This window comes from Calypte anna, chromosome 2, assembly GCF_003957555.1.
Source record: "Calypte anna isolate BGI_N300 chromosome 2, bCalAnn1_v1.p, whole genome shotgun sequence".
In the NCBI taxonomy this organism is placed as follows: Eukaryota; Metazoa; Chordata; class Aves; order Apodiformes; family Trochilidae; genus Calypte; species Calypte anna.
Genome location: NC_044245.1, coordinates 126,650,426 through 126,664,975, shown reverse-complemented (window position 1 = coordinate 126,664,975; position 14,550 = coordinate 126,650,426).

Sequence of the window (14,550 nt, the reverse complement as noted above, 5' to 3'; positions counted from 1 at the left end):
GCACTTAATAGAAGGATCTTGTTTCTGTTTGGGTTTGCAACAGAATCCTAGATACAACATAATGTCCCCAAGAATCTGATACAGAGCATCAGCTCTTCACCTTGTTAAGTGAACAGAGGAGGTATTTCTTGTTCATTTTGCAAGTTGGTGCAAGGTAAAGAGGAGACACAGTGGCATTAAAAAAAATGCTTCATGAAGATACTTGAAAGGAGTTTTTACTTTTCTTCAATGTCAGAACTCCAGCACTGAATTAAGCACTCTTTTATGGCTCTTACCTGCCGTCTAGTAGCTTAATTAATTTCTCTTATCATCAGTACAATCTGGACTTCTGAGAGTATTTTGGTGTTTAGATATTCTGAGCTGTTCTTGACAAAGCCCAATGTTATTGCATGACCAGGAGCTCCTCTGTGTCTTAGCAGTGGCCACAGCCTTGATTCTGGAAGGGACCATTGCCAAGTGAGAGATGATTTTTGACTCCTCCAATTATACTGCCATTAAATTGGCAGTTAAAGTGTAAAGTGAAATTGAGTTTAGAGTTGTCAGTTTTTCAGGGAGTGGAAAATACTGTAAGACTCTGCCACATGTTTAGAAATGTTAACCATGAAGACTGAGAGGTTCTGCCCCTGGACTGACTTATTTTTGGTGTGATACTGAAGTGCCTGGCTTTGTAAGCTGTGGGGCAGTTAGGATGTAGCCTTTTACTGTTATTACTCATCTTTTTTCCCCAGCCCATAGAGGGAAAGTGCCTGTTCCACTAATAATGGAACAAACTTTGGGCAAAGCGTCAGCACTCGTCACTCTGCTTTTCTCTTTGGCTCAGTGTGAGATGCATCAGCCAAAGCCACAGTGCTTTCCTTTTGGATCTTCAGAGAAATCATGGCAAATTCAAAATGTCTGCCAAGAGAGAATAAAGCCTGATGAGATTTGTGTCAGGAGGTTACCTGCTTGCTGATTTATCTCCCCTTCTCTGTGATGTGTCCAGCAGGGTTAGGTTGTTCTTGCAAACTATCTGAAGAGGACCTCAAGAGTAAACTTGAGCTCTGAGTTTTGCACATCTGGCTGTGGCTGTTTTCCTATCCCTATAGCTCCCTGGGTTTCTCCATTGGTTATTCCAGCTCCCAGATTGCACATGATGTATGTGCCATGTTTGGAGCTGAATTTCTCATATGTATTGGGCACAGTGTTAGGAACAAACAGGAACCACTGAATCACTGGGTTTTCTTTCACATGGCTGTAGTCTTGGCATGAGAGGTCAGTGCTGGTGTTGAGCTCACAAAGAGACAGAGAGCACTCATCCCTGCTGTGCAGTGGCTGTCACTGGCAGGGTGAGCCTGGCTGGATCACCATCCCCAGCAGAAGGTGAGTGGGCCCTGGCTGGGTCGCCACTGGCAGCAGATTTTGCTGTTCCCCTCCTACAGTTAAAGCAATGTTGGGTGAAGAGACAGAAATAATGAATGATCCCCTTTACCTCATGTTCTCAGGAGGGTTTTCTCTCCACCTCTGTCTTCCATCTTCTCTTCACCAATCTTGTTTGCCAGACTTCATCTGACCTAACTCTCTTCCAGTGATCACAGAGCTGGTGAGTCTGTCCTGGTTGCTTCAGCCTTCATTGCACTAAAAATAATAAGGACTTTATATTTCTGCATGCCCCCTGCCATGCTGTCTCTGGTTTTCTGCTTTCCCCCCCACTTCCCACACCATGAGGCTCAGTCTGGGGGGGCAAAAAAAGAACGCAGAGGTGCTGTGATTCACTAGGTGGGCCTGAAATGGGCTGGGCTACCTTGGGTTGGTTGAGAGCAGGAGAACAGTTTGCTGTGGGTTGTTTTTTTTTTTCCTGGCTGTTTCTGCCATCACTGCTTTACCCTGCAGGTCTGAGCAGTGTGCTGCCATTTCCCCATCCATAAAGTGGAGTTAACAGTGCTTCCACCTCTGCAAAACCATGCTGAGGCCACCAGAGGAAAGCACGATCCACAAGGTAAGTATTTATTCTAACAGCAAGACACCTATCTTGAGGGCACTCAAAAAAAAAGAGGCTAGATATAGCAGAGAAATGTAAACATGCTGGCTTTGAAGGCTAAGGCCATCTTGTTCAGTCTAGATCAAACACCAGCTCCCAGGCATGGGCACAAACCCAAAGAGCACACAAAGTGCATGCACAGTTCAGTGAGCACATTGGCGTCCCTGGGCTGCACCAGGCAGACACTAATGACAAAGGAGGAATTAAACACCAGACTGCAGTGACAGAGTTATGTTTCCTTAGAAATCATTAAACCCAAAGGCAAGTTGTTTTATAAAGGAAACACCCTGTGTAAAGTGCAAGAGATGAGAAATGACAGGGAATTGGCTCCCAACCATAGTATGTGCTCAGAAATATCAGCAGATGTAGACTTGTGCAATTTTCTAGCATGCAATTTGTTTTTACATTATGTACAACATGAGATGAAATGTGCCTTCCCACAGCTCTTCACTGAGACAGGTGGGCAGCACAGCTCTGCAAAGGTGGTCACTACTCCAACCTGCTTCCTGTGGAGCTGGCTTCTCTCAGGGGCATTCAGTGTGTGGAGGAGGAGAAAAAAGTGCACTGAGACCTGGCTTCACCACCAGCTGCAGAAGCTCAGCTTCTCCAGGGGCACAAACAACCCAGAAATGGGGACTGTGAAGAGCACATGCATTTGAGCTGTAGCACCAAGATGGTTTTTTCCTTCTCTTTTTACTCTGGTAAAAACAACACATGCTCCGAAAGAGCCTGACTCTCCCTTTTCTGCTCTACTCCAAGTAGGCAACAAGATGAGGAGCCATGTGGGCTGCTGTGTTCCAGTTCTGTGAGGCTGCCGTGGCAGCAGATAAATCCATTTTTTTTTAGGATGCTTGGATGAAAAATCTGCTTGCATCTTTTCATCTTTGCATCTTACAAAGGCCAAATGGATGCTTTGAGTCTTTTTTTTTTTTTTTTTTTTTTTTTTTTTTTTTTTTTTTTTGTTGTGAGTGTCTTTATTTCTGGATGGGAGAAAACCACAAGAAAGACTGACATTAAAGTTCCTTTGGATGCCCCTTCTGCATGCACTTACGTCCACACTTGCATACTGAGACAATGCTGGTTACCCTCAGCACAAAATGTCTGCCACCCATCTGAGCTTGTGCTCTACAATTTCTAGAGCTGTGCTCTCAATACTCACGCCCAAAGAAGCCTTTTATGTCCACTATTAAAGCTCTTCATATTCAGTGTTTTAATATTCTCTAAAAGTTTTTCATTTTTTTACGTTTTGGATTTTTTTAGGCTAATGTAAAAAACATTCTTTGAAGCCTGACGTCAATTGTGGTTGATGGGCTTTGTTTATTCATGCCAGTTAACGGGCTAAACAGAGGTCTACTGTACTTTTGTGAGCAATCTTAAACCCTTTGAATGAATAACAAGAAGAAAAAGATGGGTTGACAGAGGCAGTTAGCAGAGATCATACTTACACATGTTTGTTTTCAGTAATTAGTCACAGTGTTAATAAAAACATCCACTTTAAGCAAAGACTGCTGATTTGCACAAACAGAGGGCCATATGCTCTGGTGGGTGTGGAAGGGGATTGATAAAAAGAAAAACTTTTCAGGAATTTTTGTATGTAAAAACTTGCTATTGTATTTATGAATTTATTTATCTAGTTTAATATTTTTCACACATCTTAGGTTTTGCAATATTTTCCACTCAAAAATATCAGAATAAAACCAGGGCTCTGTGATCACCTTCTCTCACTTTCTCTCACACACACACACAGAATAAGACAGGTTTCAAGTGGCTGTCTATTGCTCAGGGCTTACACATGGATAGCACATGAAAATGAACCAGGCTGTAGGTGTTTTAGCAATGTAATTTAGAGTATATTGCATTTTTTATTTTTCCAATAGCACCAGACAGGCTTTGCTGCCTGACTATAAAGGCAACCACTGCCTTTTACAAAGATTTATTTTTTTTTTACTGATATGATAGGCTAATACTAGTTCCAAAAGGGAAGGTATGCTGAGTTATTAACATACCTTTTTGATTCCAGCCTCTTCTGTTCCTGTCAAGTATAATGTGGGAATTTCTTATGTTATGAAATGCTAATGAATTGCATGAAATGCTAATCAATTGCACCTCTCTCCTTTTTTTCTTTTTTTTTTCTTTTTCTTTTTTTTTTTTCTCTAAAAAGGCTAATAGTTTTATTAATTTCAAACAGAAACATTTTTTCCTGGGCAAATTCATAATGTCACTTGAGAATCTAATGATCTGTGTAGGTTTTCAAGAAAAAAGGAAACTTTTTGAGTCTGTGTGTTTGCTTTTGCTCATTATTTTGGTTTTTAGGCAAACCTTTAATTTACTCAGCATGGTGCCTTTGACTTTGCTGATGTGAAACATGAGATTACTTGCAGTTTATCCTCTCACCACGGGCCCAGATGCTTCAAGGAGTAACTGGGATGCCCGAGTGAAAAGCACCCACCCTAGGATGCATTCCTGATTACCTGAGAGGAAGTTCCAATAGGAAAAAGCATCTCCTTCTTCTGCAGTTTCTCTGCAGCTGTTTTTTTGCCACCCATCCCCAATTTGTTATTTTTCAAGTTGTAATGGTCAAGTTACAAAGCAATTTACCACTGAATCTGCTGCCTGATGAAAAATTTTATTTTCAGGTTTATTTACATGAGTACTTTAGAGAGGAGAAAAAAGCAGATATTCATTTGAAGATTTTTTAGCGTAACAGACATTAATTCATGGTTTGTAAAGCCTAAGAAAACATCCCCAAACCCTGCAGGCACAGACATAGGATCAAAGACTATGACATAAACAGCTATCATAGAATCATAGAATTGTCAGGGACCTTTTAAAATCATCTAGTTCCAACCCCCCTGCCATGGGCAGGGACACCTCCCACTAGCTCAGGTTGCTCAGAGCCCTGTCCAACCTGGCCTTAAAACTTCCAGGGATGGGTCTTCTACCACCTCCCTGGGCAACCTGTTCCAGTTTCTCACCATTCTCATGATGAAGAGCTTCTTCCTAACATCCAATCTAAACTTACCCTCCTCTAGTTTGAATCCATTCCTCCTAGTCCTATCACTCCCTGACATCCAAAAAGTCCCTCACCAGCTTTCCTGTAGGCCCCCTTCATATACTGGAAAGGTACAATAAGGTCTCCTCAGAGCCTTCTCCTCTCCAGACTGAATAACCCCAACTCTCTCAGTCTCTCCTCATAGGAGAGGTGCTCCAGCCCTCTGATCATCCTCGAGGCTCTTCGCTGGACACACTTCAGCACGTCCATGTCCCTCCTGTAGAAAGGGCTCCAGACACAGTACTCCTGTTCTTTTGTGTTGTACACCTAAGGCACCTTAGACTGCTTTTCAGTGGCTTCTTTGGTCACCCACCTTTCAGTCCTCTTGTTACTGTCTGTCTCACAATTTGAATACCATCCCTCTGCTGATGGACTGATGATCTTCTCATAGAGGTCAAGTTTCTTTGATCATGTAAACAGGCTAAGGAAGGCAACCACTGGCAATGCTCACATATCTCATTGTGAGAGAAAAGGGAAAACTGATGGGAAAGTATGGTCAGAATGTGTAAAAGCTGCTTCAGAACCAGAAGAATAATTTCTCCATGTCTGTGGGTGAAGGCAAGGGAAAAGATGGATTGAAATTATAGCAATTCTTCAGGCTAAAGGCTTAGAAAATCATTTTGTTGGGAAGGACATTGGAGCCCTAGAAAAGACAAGTTGGGAGGGTGTTAAATCCCTGTGACAAGAGAGATGTTAGGGTCAGGCTATGCAAAGTCTTCCTGACTAACAAGATGCAACTGACCCTGTGTTGGGACTAGGATGGACTGGATGAGTCCTGAGCTCCTGAAGACACCTTCTTTTCTGGTTACTGCAATAAATCATGGTGTCAGCCAACATTGCTCTCCTCCTTTGCTTGATACAGGCAATGCTATTTTCAAGAGTTTCTGCTGGACAAAGACTTTAATATGTAGCCAAGGCAGATTAGAGGCCTTTTGTTGACTCCTTCTTCAGCTGTTTCCATGATAGCATTGCCATGGCTGCTGGTGGTGGTGCAGGATTGCATGGCATTGGCATCTTCTTTCACTTGGAATCATCCTGGCTGAGAGCTGGGGCCATACATCAGTCAGGAGTAAAGGTGGATGAAGGGATGAGTGGCGCTGGCTGTGACAGAGCTCTTGCTTTGCTGCAAGCTGGCAGCCCATGCCGAGTGAGTACGTGTATGTCTTTACTAATCTGTCTGCCTTTCCTTATGGGGGGTTTGGCACTTGGAGGCCTGGGTTGTGCAGTTGGTACTGAGGAGGGGATGTGCTGCGAGCAGAGGTGAGAGCTGTAGACAGGGTGGCAGACATCGGTCGGAAACGCTGGAGTCAAAGCCGAGCTGCTCTTGGCTCCCTTTTCATCCCAGGGTAGCGGCCTCCCAGCAGTTTGGCTTTGAGTCACTGTGGTTAAAATCATCATTCTTGGCACATGCACCAAAGATTAAAAGAAAACAGGAAAAAAATCCTCTCCGAATGACAGATTTACATACCGGGAGGAAAAAACCCCATATAAAAATCTGATTTGAAGAACACAATTATAATATTTTACCCTCATTTCACTAACCATTTTATTGACTGAAAAAGGAGCTACCTCAAGACTACAGATCTAAAGTGCTAACAAATTAAAACCATCCCCGAAGGAGAAAGACCACTAATCTGAAGCACGCCTCCCAAAAGAATTTCTGAAGATCTATAAATGCCATATGCTGAATAGACAGTATTTCTTTTAAGGTACAAGCAATTTTTTTTTCCTGAGTGACTGACCAAACACAGTCAAAAAGGGAAGAAAAAAAGACAAAGGACACCACATAAGAAAATCCAGAATGCTATACCAGCATGAAATACCAGCCAACATGCATATGGGAACACTTATTTGATCATCTAAATATGCTTATTTTATACAGAGGATGTCCAAAAGTGATTGCATTTGCACTGATTCACTTAGTGTAAGAAGTAAAGTTGGCCCAATATCCATATTCCATAAACAGAGGTAATAAATTAAAGAAGCTGAGGCTCTTCTTGCTGCCAAAGCACATTTAAAATGTGAGCCAGAAACAGAACGCAGCTCAGAAGTTTTGGAGAAAAACAGAGAAAGAAAAAGCTGTTATTTTGTAAATACAATTACTCTTTGAAGTGCAGGAAAAGGATGGTAAATGAAGACTCTGGGCACTCAGGAGGCCTAGGCAGTTTTTCCTTTGATAGGTGCAGGGAGTGACAGTGCCTCTCTCCTGGTGGGACACTTGTCCCTCCCACCTGCTCACCTGTACCTGCAGCTCTCCCAAGCTCAGGTGAGGAAGCTTTGCTCTGTCATGGCATTCCTTCAGGGTCATCTCTCATGCTGGGTGCACTTCCACATCCTTAATATCATAAAATTAGCCCTCATACTGTAATGAAACACATGCACTTACATTATGAAATACATAAATATAAACTGACAATCCATATGTACTTTAATATAAGCCAGAGAATATATAGTATGCTTTCAGTGGCTGTTCAACACCTGGAGTTAAACACCTTCATTGCAGCTCTGGGAGCAGCCAGCTCCCAGAGAAAACAGTGAGGAAGAAATTCACTGACTTTCAGCAGAATCCTCCCCTACATGAACTAGGCTTTTGATAATTTCATGTGATGACAGATCTCCAGGAAAGCCCTCCTGAAAAGCCTTAGGGCCTCCCAGAAACAGAGATATGAAACATCGGGTGTACCTTGGCACTCACATAAATGCAGCTGTTTGCTCCTCTCCCCCTCTCTGTGAGCAGCTAAACCAACTTTGTTATGCACTGAAACCCTCACTCAGTATTTTTTGGCCATGCATCATACCCTACATGGCCTAATGTAAAATGGGTTGTCAGATGGGCTACCTCTGTTTACAATGATCTGTCTTCATTTTGGCCATGTGTGCTGTGGAAGACAACAGGGTTTCTTTCTAGCAGCTGACTTCCAGTTTCATCTGTTCGAGGCAAAATGTCATTGCCTGCCCATTATTTTTGGAAGAAACATCTGATTTGACAGGAGGAGCATGGAAGTATTCAGAGCAACTGGTCCTTGCTTTTCTAAAGCACTGCCTGGGAGTGCAGCTCACTTATCTGCAGGGCTGACAGAGCCAGTCCTATAGCAGTTTACTTCCTCCACGTTACTTCGATGATGCTTTGCTTCTCTGCAGTGGCTGAAGGAAGTGAAAAGCTCCTGTGCTGCAAACTGGTGGCGAGATGGTGTCACAAGGGTATGTTTTAGATGAGCTGGTGAGTAGGCAGGACAAGGCTCTGCCCTCTGCTGTGTCATGCCAAAGAGAGCAAGGAGATGCTGAGCACGGCAGGAATGGAGGAACAGACTCCAGAGGCCTCGCAGATGGAGCCAGGCAAAGGGACAGCTGCTTGCAGGCATGGGTACAACTCCTGCCTTGAAACCAGGGTACAGACCTTGCTGGGGAAGCAAATCATTCTTGGATGACATCTGCTTGGAAACTCCTCCTCAGTGCAAGGTAGAGGTTAGCAAGGATGATGCTAGCTTCATTCCTGTGTAACATGGATTGACATGGACATATGCTGCTGAGATGTTAGGCGAGCAGCTATCTGCTCTCAGACTTGCTAGAGCCCACTCATAGGACACAGATGCACACTGAGTGAAAAAAGGGTTGGTACTGTGAAAAAATCAAAGTGTTCCAGGGTACATTTCCTAAAGGCAAGTAACTTCCTTCATTCCAAGGTTAAAAAAATCCCCCTGTATATAACTTAGAGTGATTAAGAGGAGATATTTAATCAAAGCTGAGCGAGGGAACCACTGAAGGAACCACGAAAGACAACATTAAAATGTGTGCAGTCCTTAAAAAGAAGGGACTTTGTGAGTGACAGGCACAATGCATACTAAAAATGGATAGGGTTTTCTTATATATGCCTATAAGGATGTTACCCCACTCCTCTTCTCAGTTCAGACTGAGATAAAAGCAAATACTGAAACAAGCACATAGCAAAATCTTCTTGTTCATTTTGTCTTTCCTCAGCATACACGTGTCATCTATAATATTTTTTTGTCCCATTTGAACCCAAGCCAAAAATATTTAAAAATCTCCAATGTTTACTGCAAACAAATTGGCCAAAACAAATTTCTGGACATCCTCATAACAATGCCTAATTTTAATAATTTCAGAATGTTTTGATGCTGCCTTAAATACTTACATTTTTGAACTCTGTTAAGACTATAAAATAATCAGGGGATCATCTCAAAATCACAACCTATTTTGTTTTGAAAAGATGGGATGTGAACAGTTGCTTAAAGCCAGTGATCAACGGAGATTCCACAAAACCAACGTTTTCCTCCTGGTACGTTCAAGATTAGGTGACCTGTTATTCACTAATAAAAAATCAAAATGTTTTATTGGACAACTCCCTTCAGCTCTGTTCTAAGTAGTGTCATTAGCACATATTTGGTAACAAATAAGATTCTTTTCTGCCCTATCAGTGCAAGTGCATTCCTGTAAATATCAACTGAGAAGAAAACAGCTCCAAACTCCAGACAGACAGCTTCAATTCTTGGCCCTAGGCAAGGAAAGCAGCACAGCCACAAAGCCTGGTCACACTGCTGACTTTCTTTTCCATAAATTTAACAGACAAATCTAAGGGAAAAGATGCTTTCTTACTTTTCTAGGAAAGCAAACTATGCTTTTGAGAAGTACCTAAGTTATGAAAGAAGTTGTTCAAATTGTTCACATGAAAAGGTGTCACTGATGCACCCAGGCAAACTGGGCGTCAAGGAGAAAGGGGAGAGGCATCAGGCAGGCACTGGACAAGGGAATAGGTGATACTGTCAGCCCATGGAAATAGGCCACTTTCACAGGACAGTCTCTTGTTAGACATCTGTCTAAATAGCCCACCAAATTATGAAGGCTTCAAACCTGTTTGATAATTTTTTCACCAGCATCACTGGTACTTGCCTTGAGATCATGCAAGGGCTGTTTAAGAAGGATCACTTTCAAGCCATACTGTTTGAAACCCCTCCCCTCATGGCTAATGTTTATTGCAGAATTTCCTGACAGTATTTTGAGGACTGCAAAGTTATACAGACCTTCTGTGGCAGGAGGAGGACAATGATTTCAGCTCCATGAGGCATGTGATATTCATTTTTATCTGGCAAGTAGAGATATACATCTGAATTTACCAAGAAAAAAAAAAGGACAAAAAAGCTCCTTAAAGTTGCAATTAAACCACACAGATGAAGAAATTAACAAAATCAGGGGGAAAGGGGCTAACTATATTGGTATACTAGTGGTATCATACAGACAGAATTTGATATAACTTCAATATTGCACTGGCTGGTCAAGTTTCTAACAAACTCCTCTCCCTGGGCAAGTTTTGCCACTGGACACATTTTTTCCTATTAGGCAGAATTCTGCAACAAATTCCTTTTAATCATGCCAAAATGATCTCAGTGCAAATGAAAGTCATTCTTCACTGCAGAATGAATGCAAACTGGTAGAAAGCTTTGGAAGAAGGTTTTATTTTCAGGGAAATGAAGGGAAAAAAATACTAATCTTCCTCATGTCTTTTTCTTCTAATAAAGCTTGAGGAAACACTGTGAAGACTTTTGATTATTTTTCCTATTAAAAGAACAAATTCCATTTTCCATTGTAACACACTCAAATACTGTGTGTACATCCCTCTTATCTTCAACAATTTAAAGCCACCACCATCTATTTACTCCGGAGCAAGAACAGAATCCAACTACAGAGTCAAAGGATCCACTTCTAGCCTGAAGCTTAATTTGTCCTTTTAAAAAAGTGACCTAAATACAGCATTGATGCCACCAGGAGAACAGCAGGTTTCGAGTAAGGCACAGACACTATTTTCTGTGTGACTGCCCCTTGTCTTTGTAATGCATAGCTGCGTATATGGGATGGCAGCACGACTGGCAGCTCTGCTGCCTCTGAGTCTGAAAACCCTCTGCTGTTTAAAGGCCTATTCTTCTAAATGCTCTAAATTCCCTAGAATGAGTTTGCTTATCCTGAAACTGGGTTGCCTCACAGGGGTCTGGAGCAGGGCTAGTGTTCAGCTTTTGGGGACTTTTAATTAAGTGGTTCAGTACAGCAGCACACAGGGGGATCCAATCAAACCTGTTTTGGGGGCTGCATGATTTTACTGGGCTTTGCAGACCACCATCACTTGCGCTAGTGTGCAAGGTTGGAGAGTGACACACAAAACACTAGTCAAGAAAGAAACAGGCTCTTTCAGGGGATGAATACTCAGGAATCACAGAATCATAGAGAATCACGGAACGGTTATGGTTGGAAGATATCTCTGGAGGTGATTGGGTGGTGATCTAGTCCAGCCCCCCAGCTCAGTCAGGGTCACCTGGAGCCCAGGAATGTGTCCAGACAGACTTACTCATTTATTAAACAAATTAAGTCTCTACTGGAGTAGAAGCCATACCCTACTGACTTCCAAGCCGGTCCAGAGTCAACCATGAGAAGTGATTTTTTTCTTGCATATAAACATAATTTATTAAAGTCTGTCTCAATCAAGTGCGTGTGCATGAGGAGGCAGATGGAGTTATTTTGGAGTTTTGTGTTCTGAGGACACCACAAAATTCGGAAAGCTCAAGTTTTTCCTTTAGTGAGCTGGCAACAATGAATTTTTGCTGCAAGGAGAATCCATTAGGATAAAGACAAACAAAAGAATAAAGAATGAGGATTTTGGAGCTACCTAAGAACAGGTTGAGAGCAGACTGGGTTAGCTGGTGTAGGAGGAGAACAGACACATATTGGAAAAGTAAAATCCAAAGAGAGATGATCGTTTACCAACTGTTGGGAGGGGTCATTGTCAACTTCATGTTCTCTTTCTCCCTAGGTTTATGGGCTTTGCAGAGCCCCTCTCTATCCAAAGATGTCTGAGCTACACTTCCTCCAGATATAAGTCAACATGCCTTCTCCATCCCTATATATGCAAGCTAGAAAATCAGCTATTTGTCCAACACACCTCAAGTCCTTCTTTTTCTTCTACAGGAGTGTCAGTGCCACCAGCCAAAAGCAGACAAAGTGTGAGTCAAGGCCAATGCTGAGTTTTCTGGGGAAGAGCTGAGGACTGGTATGCTCACTCTGTATCATGGAGACATCTTTCTGACCCTATCCACCTAGACAGAGTACTTCCATATCAGCTGAAAATATCACATTATATTAAATAGTGCACTTACCACTTCTCTTTTCTGTTTAAAAGTCAGGTATTTTCTAAGCATTTAAAAAGATGATTTTTTCTGAGAATGTTGCTCCTATCTGGTATACCTCATGAGGATACTGCAAAAGCCTAGTAATCCGAATTTGGGATCTGAGTCTAAACACTGGCCATAGTGTGGGCTACAGAGGGAAGGTTATTCTATATTTTGACCCTCCAGTTCTCCCTTGCCATTGGGAAACTAGAGATTTCTGTCTTTCAAAGGTGGGAGAGGAATGTTGTTGGAGCTCAGCCTGCCTCTTCTCCCATGTAGTGAACAGCAGCTTGCCAGCCTGTCTCTCTGTTTCTTGTTCCGTCTCCTCCCTCATACCAGCGGTTTAGGATCAGGGGATGCCCTGAAGAATGCCTAAATATAAACTCCTGAAAACATGGAGATGCAAGATGACTGCAGGTGCAACCCTAGTGTTTGCTGGAAGAACTCTAAAAGGAATTTTCCTCCTTTTCCAGACAAGCTAGGAATTATCTGCAAGCAGAAAATTTTAATATATAGGATGGCTAAGAAATCAGAATAGTAATCAAACAGCATTTCAGTCGGTTCAAACCAAAATCACACAGCATTGTCAGGGAGGGAGGCTCTTAAATTATTAGAACCAGAGCAAAGCAGGCCTACAAGGGACTTCAGGAGGTCATGTAGTCACTTCCCTGGCCCCCAGCCAGTTCAGTTATATGTGTGTTGTTCCCAACAGATGTTAGCCTAAATTGTTGAGACCGCCAGTGATGGAGACTCCATGACTTCCCCAGGCAATCTATTCTGGTGCTTCCCTAATTGTACCATTAGAAAGTTTTCCCTAATGCCTCAGAAAATTTTTATACACTTCCTTTGCAACAGTTGAACTCCACTGCTTCTTGACCTATCCCCTGTAGATGCAGAGGGCAGGTTATGCCTTTCCTTTTCACAGCAGCCTTTATGTACTTAAAGGCTATTACTGTTCCCCTCCCCCAGTCTATTTTTCTTGAGACCACACCAAGCTAATTCTTTGACTATTTCCTCCAAGGTCATGCTTTATTAGACCTCTTGTTGCTTTTCTTTGGACATCTCAAATTTGTCCACATACGACTCAAATTACAGCTGTACCTTTGCCGAGGAACAAATAAATAGTATTTCTCCAAGTCTGTCTCTGTGACACAGCTCTTCATAGACACCATACAATCTTTGCCTTTTCTATGGCACAGATTTGCAACTTTATTTTGTTCTTACTAATCTTAGATTTGTGATCAGTCCTGTCAAAACATGGCACCTTACATTTGCACAGTGGAAATTCGTCCTGTGTATTTTCCAGGCCATTTCACTGGTTTCCCAAGGGCACTTTGAATTCTAATGCAATCCTGCAGTGTACTTGCAGCTCCTCCCAGCAGTATCATCTGCTAATTTATCTAACATATCTGTTTTCCTATCATCCAGATAGTCAACAATGGCACTGGGCAAAACCGTCTCTAGTATCCCACATCATTCTGTCCAAATTATCCTTTCCATTTGACAGCAAACTTTTGCCAACTGCTCTGTAGGTACAGGTACCAGAACAGCTTGAAAAGAGCCTATAAACTATACTGCTTGCTTATGGGATTGTGAACTGTGCACAGCTGTCAAAACCTGATTAAAGCAAAGATAGCTGCTATCCACTGTTTCTCCCTTTATTTCAAATTATTTGTATTTGGTTGATCCAAGCTGGTTCCTAACCTTTTCACCTTCCAGTTCCTCCCAAGAAGTTTGTTTACTTATTTGTGAAGAATTTTCCAGAGACTGCATTTAAGCTGACAGCTCTGTGATCATCTGCTTCTGCATTCTCTGTCTTTTTATTGCCCCTTCCTTTCCCCTGACCTTTTCCAGATTCCTGGTACCCCAGCTGCTCCCCACAAGACCTCAGTGATAACTGCTGACAAGCCAGACATATCCTTGTGCCAGACAAGGAAGCTCAGCCAATTGAAAATGCAAGCCTACCTAATTCCTCTCTGGCTTATTCTTTTCCTATTTTGCTCTTTTGTCCTTGGAATTAATGATGTTAACCACCTGATCACTGCTATAGGAACGATAGATGAAAAAAAAGCATTAAACACTTTGACCTTCATCTGTAATGTTCCCCTCTCCATCAGTCTTTTTCTTACTAGAAATGTACTTGCTGAGTGATTTCTTCTTGTCCTTGATGCCTCTGTTCTTATATGCTTGAGTTATTCTTTTATACCCACCTTTAGTAATCTCACCATTTACTTCCTACATCTCCTCTTAAGTTTGAACTCATAATTTTGCTAAATATGTATTTTTGTATAGCTGATTTCTTTTTCTTT